A 15,793-nucleotide genomic window follows, 5' to 3' on the forward strand; every position below is an offset into this window, starting at 1 on the left:
GAGTTACATTATAATGAGGGAGAAAAAGCACATTAAAGCAAAGTTAAAGGTCACTGGAATGGAGCACCATTTGGCTTACTGAGCTCGCTGCACCTTGGGAGATAATCTGGGAAGGAGTTTGGGAGAGCTTTGTGCCAGGCACAGAATGAGATCACAAAAAGAAAAATATGATTTATGTATGAAAGGGTGGACTTAAGACTACGATACAAGAATGCTGTGGGTATCGTGGGTCCATAAGGACCTCCTTGTTCTGACTTAGTCATGGTAGTAGGCATTACTAGTGCTCAGCAATGTCCAGTTCTCTGGCCTTTGCTGGGCACCCACAACCCCTGTCCACTTGCAGATAGCTGGGGCCATGTGATCTGTTCTGGCCTATGGATTGTGAATGCAAGAGTCTGTGCATGGGGAGGCTATGAACAGTGCATGCAACTCCTGAGCTATCTCTTCCCCTTCTGAGGGGATCACAGCGCCAGGACACATGGAATTAAAGAAGCATGGATTGCTGTGTCTCCACATCAAGGTAAGCTATCCTTGAGAATCACCACACCTACAGTGGACATTGAAAGAGTGAAGACTAAACAAACAGTATATATTTAGTCACTGAGATTTGGGGTTTGTTTCTTACCGCAGCAAGCATGTCCCCTAGGTTGACTAATACAATCATCTCCTATGGTGGCATAGCCTGTACACTGTCTTGCTCATTCTATGTGGTGGTATCATTGCCTGAAAGAAACCTTGGTCTGGGAAATTGCAGTTCATTCTCCTGCTGATTCATGCAAGGTGACTTGGGATTATAGGAGGAAGGCTTGGACGCAGCAAGAGTGTGGTTGTGAGTGTACAGTCATCCTACATTTTCTTTGTGAGGTCAGAGGAAAAGGTCATGATTTGCTGAAAACTGGAAAGTTCACGATGACTTGGGTGAAAGAAAAGACGTTTCGAGAACATTTAGAAACCTTTGAAATTTGCCACAATGGCAAGGGAAAGAGCAGGAGTCCAATGTTTATGCCGTATATGCACTGAAGGGAAGCCGACCTGGAAGACTGGGGGAGGAGAAACCAGGAGGACCCACATGAAAGCAAGAGTGATGGGTTCCTCAGACCTCCTTCCAACATGTCCAGTAGAGGGCGGGAGGAGAAACTTTGCAGTGAAAAAGCCTGATGAACATTACCTCAGTGGGGGGACCAAGGCCAACAACAAGGCTGAAAAGTCATGTTTATCAAGACTATGAGAATGAGGTCTTCCTCCCAATAACTCATAATCCCAGTGTTATCATGCGAAAATCCCTCAGACAAATTCAAGTAATAGGGCATGCTACAAAATACCTGGCCAGTATTCCTCTAAGCAGTCAAGGTCATTAAAACAAGGAAAGCCTCAGAGACTGTCAAAGCCAAGAGATACCTAGCGAGACACAGCAACAGAAGGTAATGAGGCTTCCTGAATGGAGTCCTGGAACAGAATAGAAACATTAGGGAAAAACTGGGGAAATCAGAAGAAATTCTGGCTTTTACTTAATAGTGTATTGATAATCAGCTCAGTAATTGTAACGAGGTAATCATACTAATGAAAAATGTTAATCAGAGGGGAAACTGGCTGTGGGGAGGCTGAGAACTCCCCATACTGTCTTCTCAGTTTTTCTGTAAATCTAAAACTGTTCTCAAAACAAGGAAGTCTGCTAAAAATGAACAAATCAATAAAGGGCAAAAAATAAAAAGGCAATTTTACCTGAGATGGTATCTGATGAGTATGCCCCAATAATGACCCATCCTCAGTTTCTTTACCCTAGGCCCATTTTTCCTTTATGAAACCAATGCCGGAACTAAAGACATTTTGTGCTATGTTGTACACTTAGATGATTTCACTTAAAAAAATGGGTTTATCTTTTCTGAAAAAGGTAACAAACTCATGTTACTTAATGAAAGTCAAGTGGATATTTTTCTAAAAAGAGAAGGGGAAGGGAAAACAATTTTTGACTTAAAGAGGTAGATATTTGCATCTTCATTTTTTTTCACAAAGGAAACTGAGGCTTATAGAAGTTGAATAAAGCATCTGAAAGTTCTAGGTGTTGTAAACGGCAGAGCCAGGGGTCTTAGCTTAGGTGTCCCTGCCTTGAAGCTCCTCCCTTTTCCATTCTCTGTGCTGCACACTAAATGCCCTCACACAGACAACAGGTGGTTACATGTCATGTTTCCAGGCAAGGAGGGTGGTGGGTCTGGCCTGGGAAGTAACTGTGGGAGAGCCTGCTGTCCATGAGGAAGTGGGGTAGGCAATGAATAAATACATGACTTTCAGGGCTCAAAAGACAGAGCCATTCTCTCCATCCTTCAGCTGCCTGAGTAACCTGTGACCTGCCTTCACTCTTCTTGGTGTACTTTTCAGTCTCTAGGGTGGTTTTCCAAGTTTTATTTGTTAAAATGTGTTCAAGTGAACTCACATGTCCAACAAGCAAAACTAGAGGATCCCTAGTTGAAACGAGGCTGGGTATAGAACCTTATATCAGTCAGGGTCCTCCAGAGAAGCAGAGCCAGTAGGATATAGACAGATATATAGAAGAGGAGATTTGTGATGAGAATTAGATCATGTGATTGTGGAGGTTGCGAAGTCCCATGACGTGCCATCTGCAAGCTGGAGAACCAGGAAAGTTGGTGGTGTGATTCAGCTCAGTTCAAAGGCCTGAGAACTGGCAGGGGAGGGCCCTCGTGTAAGTCCAGAGTCTGAAGGCCTGAGAACCAGGAACATCAATGTCCACGGATGGGAGAGGATGGATGTCCCAGACCAAGAAGAGAGAGAGTGAGAGTTCACTCTTCCTCTGCCTTTTGGTTCTATCTGAGTCCTCAATAGATTGGATGGTGCCTTCCCACACTGGTGAGGGCAGAGCTTCCTTACTCAGTACATTTATTTAAATTCTAATTTCATCTAAAAACATCCTCAATGACACACCCAAAGTAATGATTTCCAGCTATCTGGGCATCCTTCAGTACAGTCAGATTGACACATAAAATTAACTATCACAACCCCAAACTCTTAACTCCTCCTCTAGCCATAACCCCACCATCCCTAGGTCTCCTAATACAATATTCTGTTAAGAACTACTGGTCTGTTACATTCCTGAAAATGTGGGAGCCATGTGGGGCTGCTAAAAAGAAGGGTGTGGAAGCTCACACTGAAATCCTTCAAGGTCCTGTACAAGGGGTCACCCTCATGACAGCCACAGGTGCAAAGGATTTCATAAATCTTTCAGGAAGGCAACATGTGGGTGACCAAAAACCCAGGCTTTTTTCAGGATTCGAGTAGACTGAGTCTTTTATTGAGTACTGTCGAAAGAAAATGATTTAAGTGACTCAAGCAGAGGTTGGGTCTAAATAGAGTCTCTATTTAGAGACTAAATAAGTTCTAAAGACTCTATTCCACAGGGGCATATCAGGGAGAACCTGAAACTTCTCTGTTTAAACAGAATCAAGGTTTTCAAAGGGTGGGGGTGGATTGAGTACATGTCCTTGCAGCTTTTGAATCAGGTGGCAATTGTCATCTTTAAGAAAACTTATGGTTGGTGATAGTTTGTTCCTGTTTTTGTGTCTCTTGTTTGGGGTGTTTGGTGCAATCCCCATAACCTGTGAGAACTGTTTTGGCAAACGTTGAGGTTTATTGGTTAGTCAAAGTTTATGGTGAAAAGGAGGTAGAAAAAAAAACAGAAAAGAAGAGAAAGAGGGCAAGGGTAGAAGGCAAGGGGAAAACAGGAATGCCGTATCTGTTTGAGCGCTTTTATAGCACTAAGTAGTTGACTTGCATTGGTGGAATGGAAAATGTGCATCTGTAAACACCAGATGGAAGATGCCCACAGTTTGCAAAGGAGTAAATCTACCTGGGGTGCAGAAGACACACTTCCCACTCCTGTCTCACCCCAGAGCTGTCTCAATGAGTGAAATCATGGGGTGCAAGGTGATTCTGCTCTCTTCATGTTATTTTCTGGTTTTCCTCCTTCATCCTGTCCTTTTCCTCTCCTTTTCTCCTCCCTATACCTTTTCTTTCCTCCTTCTCCTTCTCCACTCCCTCTTCTGTTCTCCCTTCCTCTCTCTTCTTCTGCCCTTCCTTCCCTAACCCCTCCACCCTTTCTCTTGGACCTATTGTTAAATATGGGTTGTTAAATGAGCAATACAACTGCAGGTAATTCCTTTAGATCAGATCTCCCTAGCCATCTTGATATCAACTTCTGTATTTTTCATGTATATAGAAAAATAAAATGAAGTGTACTCACATCTCTTTGGCCTTCCCTTCCTTCCTCTGGCTGCCTCATTCCTCTCTTCCTTGCAGTACCTGTTGCCTGTTCCTTTTCTCAATCTGTCCGAGTTGTAACTGTCATCCTGCTGGGAACATGCCTTTGGAAATGAGAATCCTATGCTTGATCCAGTGGCCTCTCCTCATGTAACACTTGTAAAGCCTCCCTTCTTTGGAGCAGGCCACAGCAGCCCTGTATGAGTGCTACTCTCTACACCCCCCGGAAGAAAGCTTAAGGGAATGTAAGACTTAGAGGGTTCAGCGCGAGACCTCATCTCCTTATTTCATCCTACTCCAGACTCCAAAATACCTGTCAAACTGAGACTTGGAGATTATTCATATCTGGAAAGTGCTGCATTTGCTTCTGTTTTAATTGTTGGGATACCTGTCTTGCATGTTGTACAGAAAAGGGGGATAACTGCAAAAGAGAAGCTTCCACTACTGGTGCAATTAATTAAACGGTAGTAAATAATAATATGAGAAGTTGAATATGTGGCTGATTTTACAACTTTTAAAATAATGTGAGTGGTGGCAAAAAAGAAAAACAAAAATCTTCAACATCCCAAACCACAAATCACATTTTAGTTGAGGTTATTTTTCCCTACAAAATAAAAAAGATTTGGAAAAGAGCATTTAAACTACTTTCTTCCCCACAAAGGTTGAAATTCTCCCTCTTTAAATGATCCCTGGACAATTCACATGCCTAAGTTGGAGTTAACATTTCTACATAAAGACTTACTTTAATAATATAAATATTAATTTATATTTAAAAAAACACTATAGTTATCAGAGCAATTTCATAGACATGATCTCATTCTATCCCATTGCTGGCTGATATTCTCTTTAATGTACATTTCCAGAAGGTAAAAGGCTTGTCCAAAGTACCTCATCCAGAACGTTCCAGGCTATACCTTGATGTCCTAGCTCAGGGCTCAGCAAATGGCAGCCATGGATTGAATCCAACCCACCATATACTTTTTGTCTGGAACAACATGTAAGAATGGGTTTTACTTTTTTGAATGATTGGAGAAAGAAACTTTACAATACAGGAAAAATATTTACAATCCAAATTTCTGTGTCTGTAAGTGAAGTTTCCTTGGACAACCACGTTTGCATATCATCCATGGCTGCTTTGTTGCTACTAGGCAGTGTTGAGTAGTTGCGACGAGATGATATGGCCTGAAAAGCCCGAAATGTTTACTCCATGGTCCTTGAGAGTTTGCCAACCCCTGTCCCAGATCAAGGGCTTATTCCATTGCTCAAGAGCTGCCTTAATAGAGGCCTAGCAGACCCATGGACAAAGGCAAAGCCCACAAGAGTCTTGTTTGTGAAGCCCGTAGAAAAGGCTTTGAAATTGGCCTGCAATAGAAGGTTAGCACTTTCTTGCTCAAGAGCACCCCTGTCCTTCTGAGCGGTGAACTGCAGAGTGGGATTGAGTATCCAGACTGGCAGGCAGCTCCCTTCTCCAGAGGGGCGTGCGACAGTCCTAACACGACCTTCGCTAAATGAAAGGGCAGAAGGGCAGTATTCTGTCTCCCCTCCTCCCTTTCTCCTTACCAGGAAAAAGGAGTTCATTAACTAATGAGCCATCCTTAGACACAGAAGGACAAAATGCCCCAACTTAGAGGGCAAGGAGACAAACGTGGAAGGAAGCAAGCAAGCACTCTGCTCTGTGTTTGTTTTTAATGCAGGTTATTTGATATACTATTCTGCTATCCCTGTACCCCTTTCGACCTGTGGAAGGTCTTGTCTGCTGTGGTTGAGCATGCAAGGGTCAATTGGATGAAGAAATCAAACATACAGAAGGCTTACTCTTCTCTCAGCAGACCATCTGATTCATTTTGACTCCCTATTTTTTTACTGCCACCCACAAAACATATGATCTTCCCTTTTCTGAGTACCTATTATATTTCACTCTATTTAGATTTAAACAGATGATCTTATGTAACTGTCTCCACGATCCCATGGGGTTTACTCAGAAAGGAACTAAAACCTGGATTGTCTAACAATTTTTCCCAGGCACCAAGCTGGTACCTGATCTCTATGATGCCAATATCTGGGCTTTTCCCGCCAAACCTCAAGAGCTCTACAAAGTCAAGTGCATCTCCAATGAAGGGCGTGTTTGCTCCATGACCCAATGGGGTTTACTCAGAAGGGAGCTGGGTCCTCATGACATCTTCACTGTGGAGAAACATTCTCTCAGTTGTATTTCTTCAGAGCATCAACTCCTGGGACCTTACGAGAAATTCTTTAAAAAGCAAAAAATTTGAAAACTCTGTTTTCAATGGGAAAAATAACGTAAAAAAGGGTAATCAAGTTTGTTCGGCCAAGGACTTTTCAGAGCCTTTTACAGGCAGCATTTGCAGCCATCTTCCAAGTGAATTCTAGCAACCAGGAGGGAATCCGAATAACTGAAACACAAAGCTCTTCCCAAACTTGTGTTCTTAAGAATACTGGTTCTGAAACATGTGAAGTGTTCTGCAAAACAAACAAATGAATAAATAAAAAACTGAGCAAGATGGCATGCTGAGAGGCTCATTTACCTTGCCCAACATCTAGACCAGGGGAAACAGAACTAGAAAAATGAAATCTTTCCAATGATTAAATAAGGAAATAATGCATGTCTCCTAAAATATAGCACAGCACAGAACACATTTTTCATTTACTCTGTTTTCATGAAAAAATGATGCTTCCAAATATGTAAAATTGCATATTAACAGGCTATCTCTAGGAGAGGAAGCCACACATTAAGCAGTATCTAACGGTAAAAATGCAGTCAATGTATGAGCAGGGTAGAAGGGCCCCAGGCAGAGGGCCTCTCCAACCATTTACAATGCTTGGGGCTTACCTAGTGGGCCAAAAGTACAGCTTTCTCAAAAGGCTGACTTTTATTCAGTTAGGGAATGTCTACAAGTAATCATACCCACCTGAAGACTCTTGGAGAGGCAGGAGAATATCAGGGTCAAGAGCATGACCCCTGGGGTCGTACTACCTGGATTCCAGTCATTGCTCCACACTTAGCTTGAGCAAGTTAGCCAAAATACCTATGACTCAGTTTTCTCAGCTGTAAAATGCGAACCTCTAGCCCACAGCCAAGGATTCAATGAATTATATGTTTAGTGTGCTTAGAACAGTGCTTGATATGCAGAAAATGCTATGTAAGTGTTACTGTTAACATTCATTTTCTATTGTTTTTATTTGTTGATGTTATTGTCATTTAGGGGCTTACTGAATCTCCTACCCTCACAAGAATCAAGAGGTCATTATGCAACTTCTCTCTCCGTATTTTTTTGTCTCCTTTTCTTTCTGCTCATTTGATCTTCTCTCCCTGTGGGCCTGCTTCATTTTATCGTGTATATGACTCATCACAGTTGCCTTAAAATGGAAGCCCAGGCCCTAGCACACATCCTCTGCTAGGTCAACACCCCTCAGACAGCAAATCAGAGGCCTACCACCCTGCACCCTCAGGATCTTTGTAACAGATGGCATCTTCTGGTCCATAAAGTGACCCTTTCCACATCCCCAGGCAGCCCCAAGTCTCCAAAAAGAAACATACTTAGTGGGGTGAAAATAACAGCTATGTCTGCTGCCATGTCCCCAGTCTAAGTTCACTCTGGACACCAGGTTGAGACAGCAGACATTAGCTAGACCCTGAGTCAACAATGGAGAGGAAATTCCCATTCCATCCAACTGTCTGGGCTTCCATTGACTCAGGACCTGGGGAAGACTCAGCACACGTAGCAGAATTTTACAGCAGACCGATGGGTATGCCTGGGGTGGTTGCAATGGGCAATATGTACAAAAATAACTAGCACACGGAAGAATTTGCTTATTTCCATCCGTTTGCTCACTTGTTGAACAAATGTTTATTGAGTGACTTCTCAGTGTCATGCTAGGGAATATGCATTCTAAACATTTCATAAGTGGAACAAATACACATTTTTAAAGAGATAAAAGATATTTTTATAATCTCATTAGTGATACTCTCAACCTAATCTTTTATGTGAGTAGTTCACTCATTTTGGAGATTCCTGAGTATAACAACAATACATGTTGTTTATCTTATTCATATACTTTAAAATTATTATTATTTAATCAGCATGCTACAATCCTCATACAAACCAATCACTAGAAATTGTCAATGACATTTACTATAGAATATTTAATTCATGTTGTAATAAAATAATATATGAAACATATTGATATGTATTTAATAATAATATTGAATACGCAATACATACGAAAACCCACACATTCCCTATTAAGCCTAAGAAACTGAATAATACCAATTCCTCTGAAGCTCCCTGTATGTCCTCCCAAGTTGGATCGCCATCACTCTCCCAAGAGTAGACCATTCTCCTGAACTGGTGCGGGTCATCCTCTTGTGTTTATTCACAGGTTTTATTTTATGTGACTATATCTCTAAACAAGATATCATTTAGTTTTGTCTGTTCTGGAATTTCACATCAATGGAATCATATTGTATGTGTTTTTCCTAAATGGATGGATATTTTATATCTATAGATTTTTATAGATATATACAGATATAATGCACATACCTGCATACATTATATATAATATATACATATGTTATACATATACATATATGTATAACAGATGTATATATACAGACAAATCTATATTGTATATATTATTCGGATATATATTTATCTGAACAGATATATATGTGAATATTGTCAACATTGTATTTCTTTGTTTTGAGACAGAGTCTCGCTCTGTCCCAGGCTGGAGTGCAGTGGCATAGTCTCGGCTCACTGCAACCTCTGCCTCCCGGGTTCAAGCAATTCTCCTCCCTCGTCCTCCCAAGTAGCTGGGACTACAGGCATGTGCCACCATGCCCGGCTAATTGTTTGTATTTTTAGTACAGACGGGGTTTCACCATCTTGGCCAGGCTGGTCTTGAACTCCTGACCTTGTGATCTGCCCGCCTCAGCCTCCTAAAGTCCTAGGATTACAGGCATGAGCCACCACACCCAGCCAACATTATACTTTTAAAATTTATTCAGATAAATACATATAGCAGGAATTCAGTTATTTTACTGCATAATATTCCATGTATGACTACACCATGATTGATTGATTCATTTATTTCCCTAAGACTCTTTTTAGAATTTTGCTATTAAAAATAATAAATCTATGAGAATCTTAGCCATGTCTCCCGGGCAGGTATGTGGATGGTTCTCCTGCACCTGGAAATGGAGTTCTGAGTCACGAGGAAGATGCATCTTTATATTGACCAGACAACGTGTGATTTTTTTCTTTTTTTCTTTTTTTTTTTTTTTTTTTTTGAGACAGTCTCACTCAGGCTGTAGAGCAATGGCACAATCTTGGCTCACTGCAACCTCTGCCTCTTGGGTTCAAGCGATTCTCCTGTCTCAGTCTCCCCAGTAGCTGGGATTACAGGCATGCACCACCATGCCTGGCTAATTTTGTGTATTTAATAGAGATGGGGATTTCATCATGTTGGCCAGGCTGGTCTCAAACTCCTGACCTCAAGTGATCTGCCCGCCTTGGTCTCCCAAAGTGCTGGGATTACAGGTGTGAGTCACCATGCCCGGCCAACATGTGATTTTCTGTAGTGATTGTACCACCCTACTCTGTCACCACCTCATGGTGATGTCCTTTTCCATTTTGGTGAGTAAAAAATGGTATAGCGTGATCTCATTTGGCATTTCCCTGATTGAATATCCTTTCATATGTTTATTGACCATTTGGATTTACTCTTTTGTGAATTGCCTATCCCTGTCTTTTGCTTATTTTTCTATTTTGTTTTCTATTTTCTGTGTTTGTTTATATATATACATACATATAGTTTTGTTTGTTTTGTGTATATACATAGTGACACATGCATACATACATATACGTATTAATATGTCACATATAATATAATACAATTATCTCTCAGTTTATGGGTTTTCATGTTTTTATTTTTTATTGTGTTCTTTGATAAACAGAAATTTATATTTTAATGTAATCTAGTTTTTCTACTTTTTCCTTTATGGCTTGGCCTCATTTGTCTGAAGAAATCCTTTACCAAAGTGAAATTAAAACAACCACCACCACAAACACAGAAGTTATCCTATATTGTCTTCTAAAAGTTTTAAATTTCTTCTTTTCACATTTAATCCTTAAATCCATCTGACACTGGTTTTATGCATTGTGTGTGGGAGGGATCTGATTTCATTTTATTTCTCACAAGGATAACCAGTTAATTCTGCACCATGTGGTCCTTCGTTCATCCTTTCTTCCTAGATGTTCAATGCTACCAGCCACATACAAAATTTCCATTTATGCATAGGTCTATTTCCAGGCTCTCTCTTCTTATTTCTTTGGCATATTAGCCTCTATCTGCACCGGTGCCATATTGATTTATTTATTATACCTTTTCATGAAGCCTGGACACTGGTGGGGCAATCTCTTCCTCACCCTTTATTCTCTTCTGAGTGTCTTGGAAATTCTTGCCTTTTGCTTTCCTATGTACATATTAGAATTAACTTGTTAAGTCCCCAGAAGAATTTGTTCTGAATTGATAGATTAATTTGAGAAATGGTATATTAATCTGAGAAGTGGTATATTTATGAAATTGAATCTTCTCATCCAGGTATATGGTATATCTTATTTATTTATTTATTTTCAGTGGGTATTTGGGTTATTTTTCATTTTTTTGCTGCTAAAAAATATTGAATTTATTTAGGTTTCCTTAGATGTCTTTCAGCATAGTTTTACCACTTATACTTTTCTGCTGCTATTATATGTGGTAACTTTTTTTAAAAGTATGAAACATAACTATTGTTTGATATCTTCATTGTAAACTATATTCTCACTGTGTTTTGTTGCCCTTCAGAGACAGTGAGATGGATGGGATAATTTTTCCCTTACCAAATAACTCTGGACTTCTAGACTGCTCTACTCTTCAAATCCTTAGATTTGCTTTTTATACTTTCTTGTCCTTTTCATTGCTGTTATGGTGTGAGGGAAGGACTCCTTTCCAAGCCTGAGCTTAATGTGCTCCTAACCATATGAAGCTTATTAAAATCATAGGAAATTTGCCATAAATACATTCTGTGACATTTATTTAAACTGCCCACAACCCTATTATTTATGTTCCTTCAAGATTCTCAAATAGTGGAGCTTGCAAAGAAAATCATGTCTGCATAAGTAAGCTATTATTTCGCTAATTAATAGTTATTTGTATCTAGTTTAAATAATTATATTACTATAGAAAAAAGAATGACAAGTAGAAAGAAGAGGTATGTTCTTAGAAGTGATAACTCAGGACGCATTGTCCCATGGTTGTATCTCAATAAAGTTTTAGGTAAAATCCTTACAAGAAAATGAATACTCTCACAAGCATTGCCTCAGAAATCTAAGTCAACAGAATTATAGCCACTCTCATGTGTGTAATGGCAGTAAGGTTGCATAAGTGGACATGGCAACAGAATTTTGGGGCCATTTGGCTAATTTCTTTCTTTTTGTTAGTATTATTTATTTATTTATTTATTTTTTTGAGATGGAGTTTCACTCTTGTCACCCAGGCTGGAGAGCAGTGGCACAATCTCGGCTCACTGCAACCTCCTCCTCCCAGGTTCAAGCAATTCTCCTGCCTCAGCCTCCCAAATAGCTGGGACTACAGGCGCCTGCCACCACGCCTGGCTACTTTTTGTATTTTTAGTAGAGATGGAGTTTCACCATGTTGACCAGGCTGGTTTTGAACTCCTAACCTCAGGCAATCTGCCCTCCTTGGCCACCCAAAGTGCTGGGATTACAGGTGTGAGCCTGGTGCCTGGCCACCATTTGACTGATTTCTATAGGTATGTAAAATTCTAAGTTTCTAACTAAGCTGTGCCAAAAATCCAGCATAAATGAGCAAAATTTGAGTTTAATTGAGATGTATTACTGACTATCAGTTGCTACCTAAGGAAAGAGCCATCCATTGTCAGGATAATGAACATATGATGTCTAATAGGGTGTGAGGGGTGGTTGCAGAGGCTGAGGAGTTGGGTGCATTGGCCCTGAAGAATGGCCAATGTCTCTGAATTATGAGACTGTTTAGGTAGGACAGTGCATTTGTGTGCTTTTTCACTTTCACAATGACTCAGTGGCATTGTGGTAGGATTACCATAATTCTTCTCTCCTGTTGGAAATTTAAGTTTTTTACTCCATTGAAGTTAGGCATGACCATGTGATTTGCTCCAGCCAATAAAATGTGAGCAGAAGTGGCATTATCACCTCCAGGGGAAAACACTTAACGCCTTGCCTCCGTTTAGCTGCCTTTGAGGGCATGAAGAAACAACACTAGCCAGTTGCACAGAAAACTAAACAGTTGCTAGGACTGTCAACAAGACCAGACCTGCAGAGGACCTGGTGAGCCAGAAGCAGACTTGTGTTGCTAAAGGTTTGAAGTTGCTTGTCCTGCAGCAAAGCCTGAGATCCCCTGCCTGACACAGATACAAACCATCACAGTACATTTTGTGTGGATTATGAATTTAAGAACTAGCAGCAAGGACTGTGGGTTTCAGTTTCAGAGATCCAGAACCTCACTTTCCTCATGTGAACCCTGCCAAAGTTGAGGAATGTGGAACTTGCTATCCATGGGGTGGGGGATAAAAAGAAAGAAAGAAAATAAAAAAACTGATTCTCTCAGTTTTGAGATAAGAATGAGAAAGAGAGTAAAGTTATGTCACCAAAAGGACTCCATTCCCCACAAACCATAATTTGATTATCTTCCAAGGATTAAGAAAAAAGTACATGTATGCACCTGTGTAATACATTTAACTACGTGTGATGTAAGCAGAGGGGCAAGCTTGCTGTCTTCTATCCTAACTGCTCTAATATCCTTAGGTCTAGAAAACAGTTGCTTCTTGAAACTGGGCTTTGTTCTTAACCCACCCTTGTATCTGATAGGCATCAGTGGCACAGAATTTATCAACAAATATGCAAAATGTGATATTAATTTGGTGTCTTTCCTTTGAAGCCAGGAAGTCCTTTTCCTCCTTTTCATGTTTCTAGCCTTGTGAGAGCTGCCACTTCATTTGGGGTCATTAAAGATAAAGGAGATTTGTACTCTTGGCATTTCTCACCCCTGATACTACCCACTTCAAAGGCCCTGTCCTTGTCTCTCTAGAATCCATAGTCCATACACTCATAACTGCCTTCTCCCAGCTCTCATTCGGTTGGCCTTCTCTGCTCCCCTAATGCTCCCCCCACCAGCACCAAAATGAACAAACAAAACCTTCCGAGCTCTTAAGATCACAAGTCAATCTCTCTGGCAAGGAGGGGGAGTTCTATTTTCTATTCGTGCTCACCCAATCTTTTTTCTTCATCCATACCCCTGCCCATTCCATTCCTTCACCTCCTGTTCCTGCAGAGAAATCTCTATCCTCTCTCTATGGCACATTCCTGCTGTCTAGATATATTACGCGCGCTCACAAACATGCCGACTGTAAGAGCTGACATTCAAGTCGTCCTGCTCTACAGGATGACAAGAAGGCGCAGGGCTCATTCATGAGATCCCTACTGCCCTACTTACAGTGCAGGGGAGTCCCCTTGGTCCCCAGAGGCCACTTCAGGACTCTGAGACCACAAGGAAGCAAGGCAACAGGGGGCAAGGAGGATTTGCTGTGTATTTTTCCCTCAAAGAGCTTTTATGAGTAATAGAAGCGAGAAAGTCACTTGTACTCATATACAGTTTTGACGTTTCCTTTAGAGGAGATGAGTCTCAAAAGGTAGGGTCCCATGATAATATAAATTTATTATTTAAATTTATATGAAATATAAATTATTTATTACTTACTTTCATGTCTTTAAGTGCCTAATAGTTTTCTAGAAATTTTAATTGGATACTCAATACACCTTGAATATTTTCTCCCAATGCCACATCTAGTAACTGTAATGAAATAATAACAACATTATCTAAGATTTATGTACTAAGAACTATATTAAGCCCTTTAAATTTTCATAGCAATCCCACAAGCGAGGTGCTATTCTTACCCCTTTACCAACCAGGACTCAGCCTTTGGAGAGACTGCGGTTGCCCAAGGTTAACATTTGTGAAAGGCTGAGTGGGGACTGAGTCCTAGGCCCGTCCCATCTCAGACCCCAGACTGTTTATCCCCATGCTCAACAGCCTTTGATGTGATGGCCCAGTCTGACTCAGGGCTCCACAGTGGACTGAGTGTGTTAGCATCTGTTCTGATTCTCCGACTTTCCATGCTTTTTGGAAGAACTTAATATAAATAAGATTTCAGTTAGCTTAAATTTTTTTCTAGGTGCCAAAACGTAAGAGTAGAATTTAAGACCTCCGGATTTACTCTTGCACTTTCCATTGATCCATGACCCTTTCCTCTGCTCTGTGATGGCCAAAAGGTGGACATGGTCCAAATCACCAAGGAAAGAGGAAGCCTGAAACAGGGAGGTTTGTGGCTGTGACCATAGCCGGCCTCTCTGCAAACCTTGGTTTGCTCGCTGGTAATTGGAGGAGTCTGTGGTGCCCACAGGCTATCTGAGGGGTCTCTTGCAGCTGTGACATCTGGTGGCCCTAAACTCTCAGTGCCTGCCTGGCTTTTATGCGATCTCATATCTGAGCACCAAGCAACTCCTGCTTACTGCAGGCACCTTTCCTCTGTTCAGAGAACGTGAGCAACATTGAGAGCGTTTAAGGGGCGATCGGGTGAACAGATCGGAGTCCATGCCTTCAAGTGGCCAAAAGCTGTTTCGCTTGCTGGAGCTTTTGAGCCCGTTGCAGTCAGCCTGGAATCTCCAGTCCTCCTTTTCACCCTAGCTTGCAGCCCACCGGAGCTAGTAAATTAAGACCTTTGCCTTTGACATTTGGGTTGGGAAAAAAGTGAAAACCGATCTAATAATAATTAGTTATGGTTTAATATGTGAGATTGAAGCGTTCTCATTTTTCATTCTGGAGCCTGGTGAGAAGGAGCCAAGAGCAGAGATTGATGGGGCAGCATAAAGCCCCGCAACGTTCCCATGCCAAGAGAAGTAAATGACCCTCAGGCGCCTTCTTATATCATGTGAAGAACCCATGACAGCCCCAAAAGAAATGGAGAGACCCAGCGAAGGTGGGGGACAAAAGAGGGGTTTTTTTCGTTGTTCTCTTAGGCCAGGCACCTTGGCACGCACATCCCTGCCTATTGATTGTGTAAAGACTGTGGTCTTCAGGCTCCAAGAAAGAGGACTTAGATTCAGATAACCGGCTCTGGGGAAATCGCAGCTTGTTTTTGTAACACTGGAGATGTATTTACTTTTCACTTAATGAAGGGGAGTGATGCCTTGGATAAGACATGACCCGACACTAACTACAAGCATTAAGCCCAAACATTACAGGGAAAGCCCTTCCCAGAAATGTCCAATGTGTTACTATGTAGAATCAGTATTGGTGATTTTAGTGCCGTGGAGGGATTTCATTAACTTTCTGCAGGGAAGACGCTGTGGAATGGTGAGGTAAATCTAAAGACATTCTGTGTGCGAGTGTGCGCACGCACGCCCGT

The 15,793-nt window shown here is 41.2% G+C and overlaps 1 long non-coding RNA gene across 1 annotated transcript in view; it reads left to right on the forward strand.

Annotated features, from left to right (window-relative positions):
* The first annotated feature begins 224 nt into the window (after positions 1 to 224).
* LOC144334861 (uncharacterized) overlaps positions 225 to 15,793 on the forward strand; it is a 47,048-nt gene continuing 31,479 nt past the window's right edge. Inside the window, exon 1 of the long non-coding RNA XR_013405122.1 lies at positions 225 to 520. This is a non-coding gene — a long non-coding RNA (uncharacterized LOC144334861). The remainder of the gene's footprint in view (positions 521 to 15,793) is intronic.

Source organism: Macaca mulatta, chromosome 15 (assembly GCF_049350105.2).
Source record: "Macaca mulatta isolate MMU2019108-1 chromosome 15, T2T-MMU8v2.0, whole genome shotgun sequence".
In the NCBI taxonomy this organism is placed as follows: Eukaryota; Metazoa; Chordata; class Mammalia; order Primates; family Cercopithecidae; genus Macaca; species Macaca mulatta.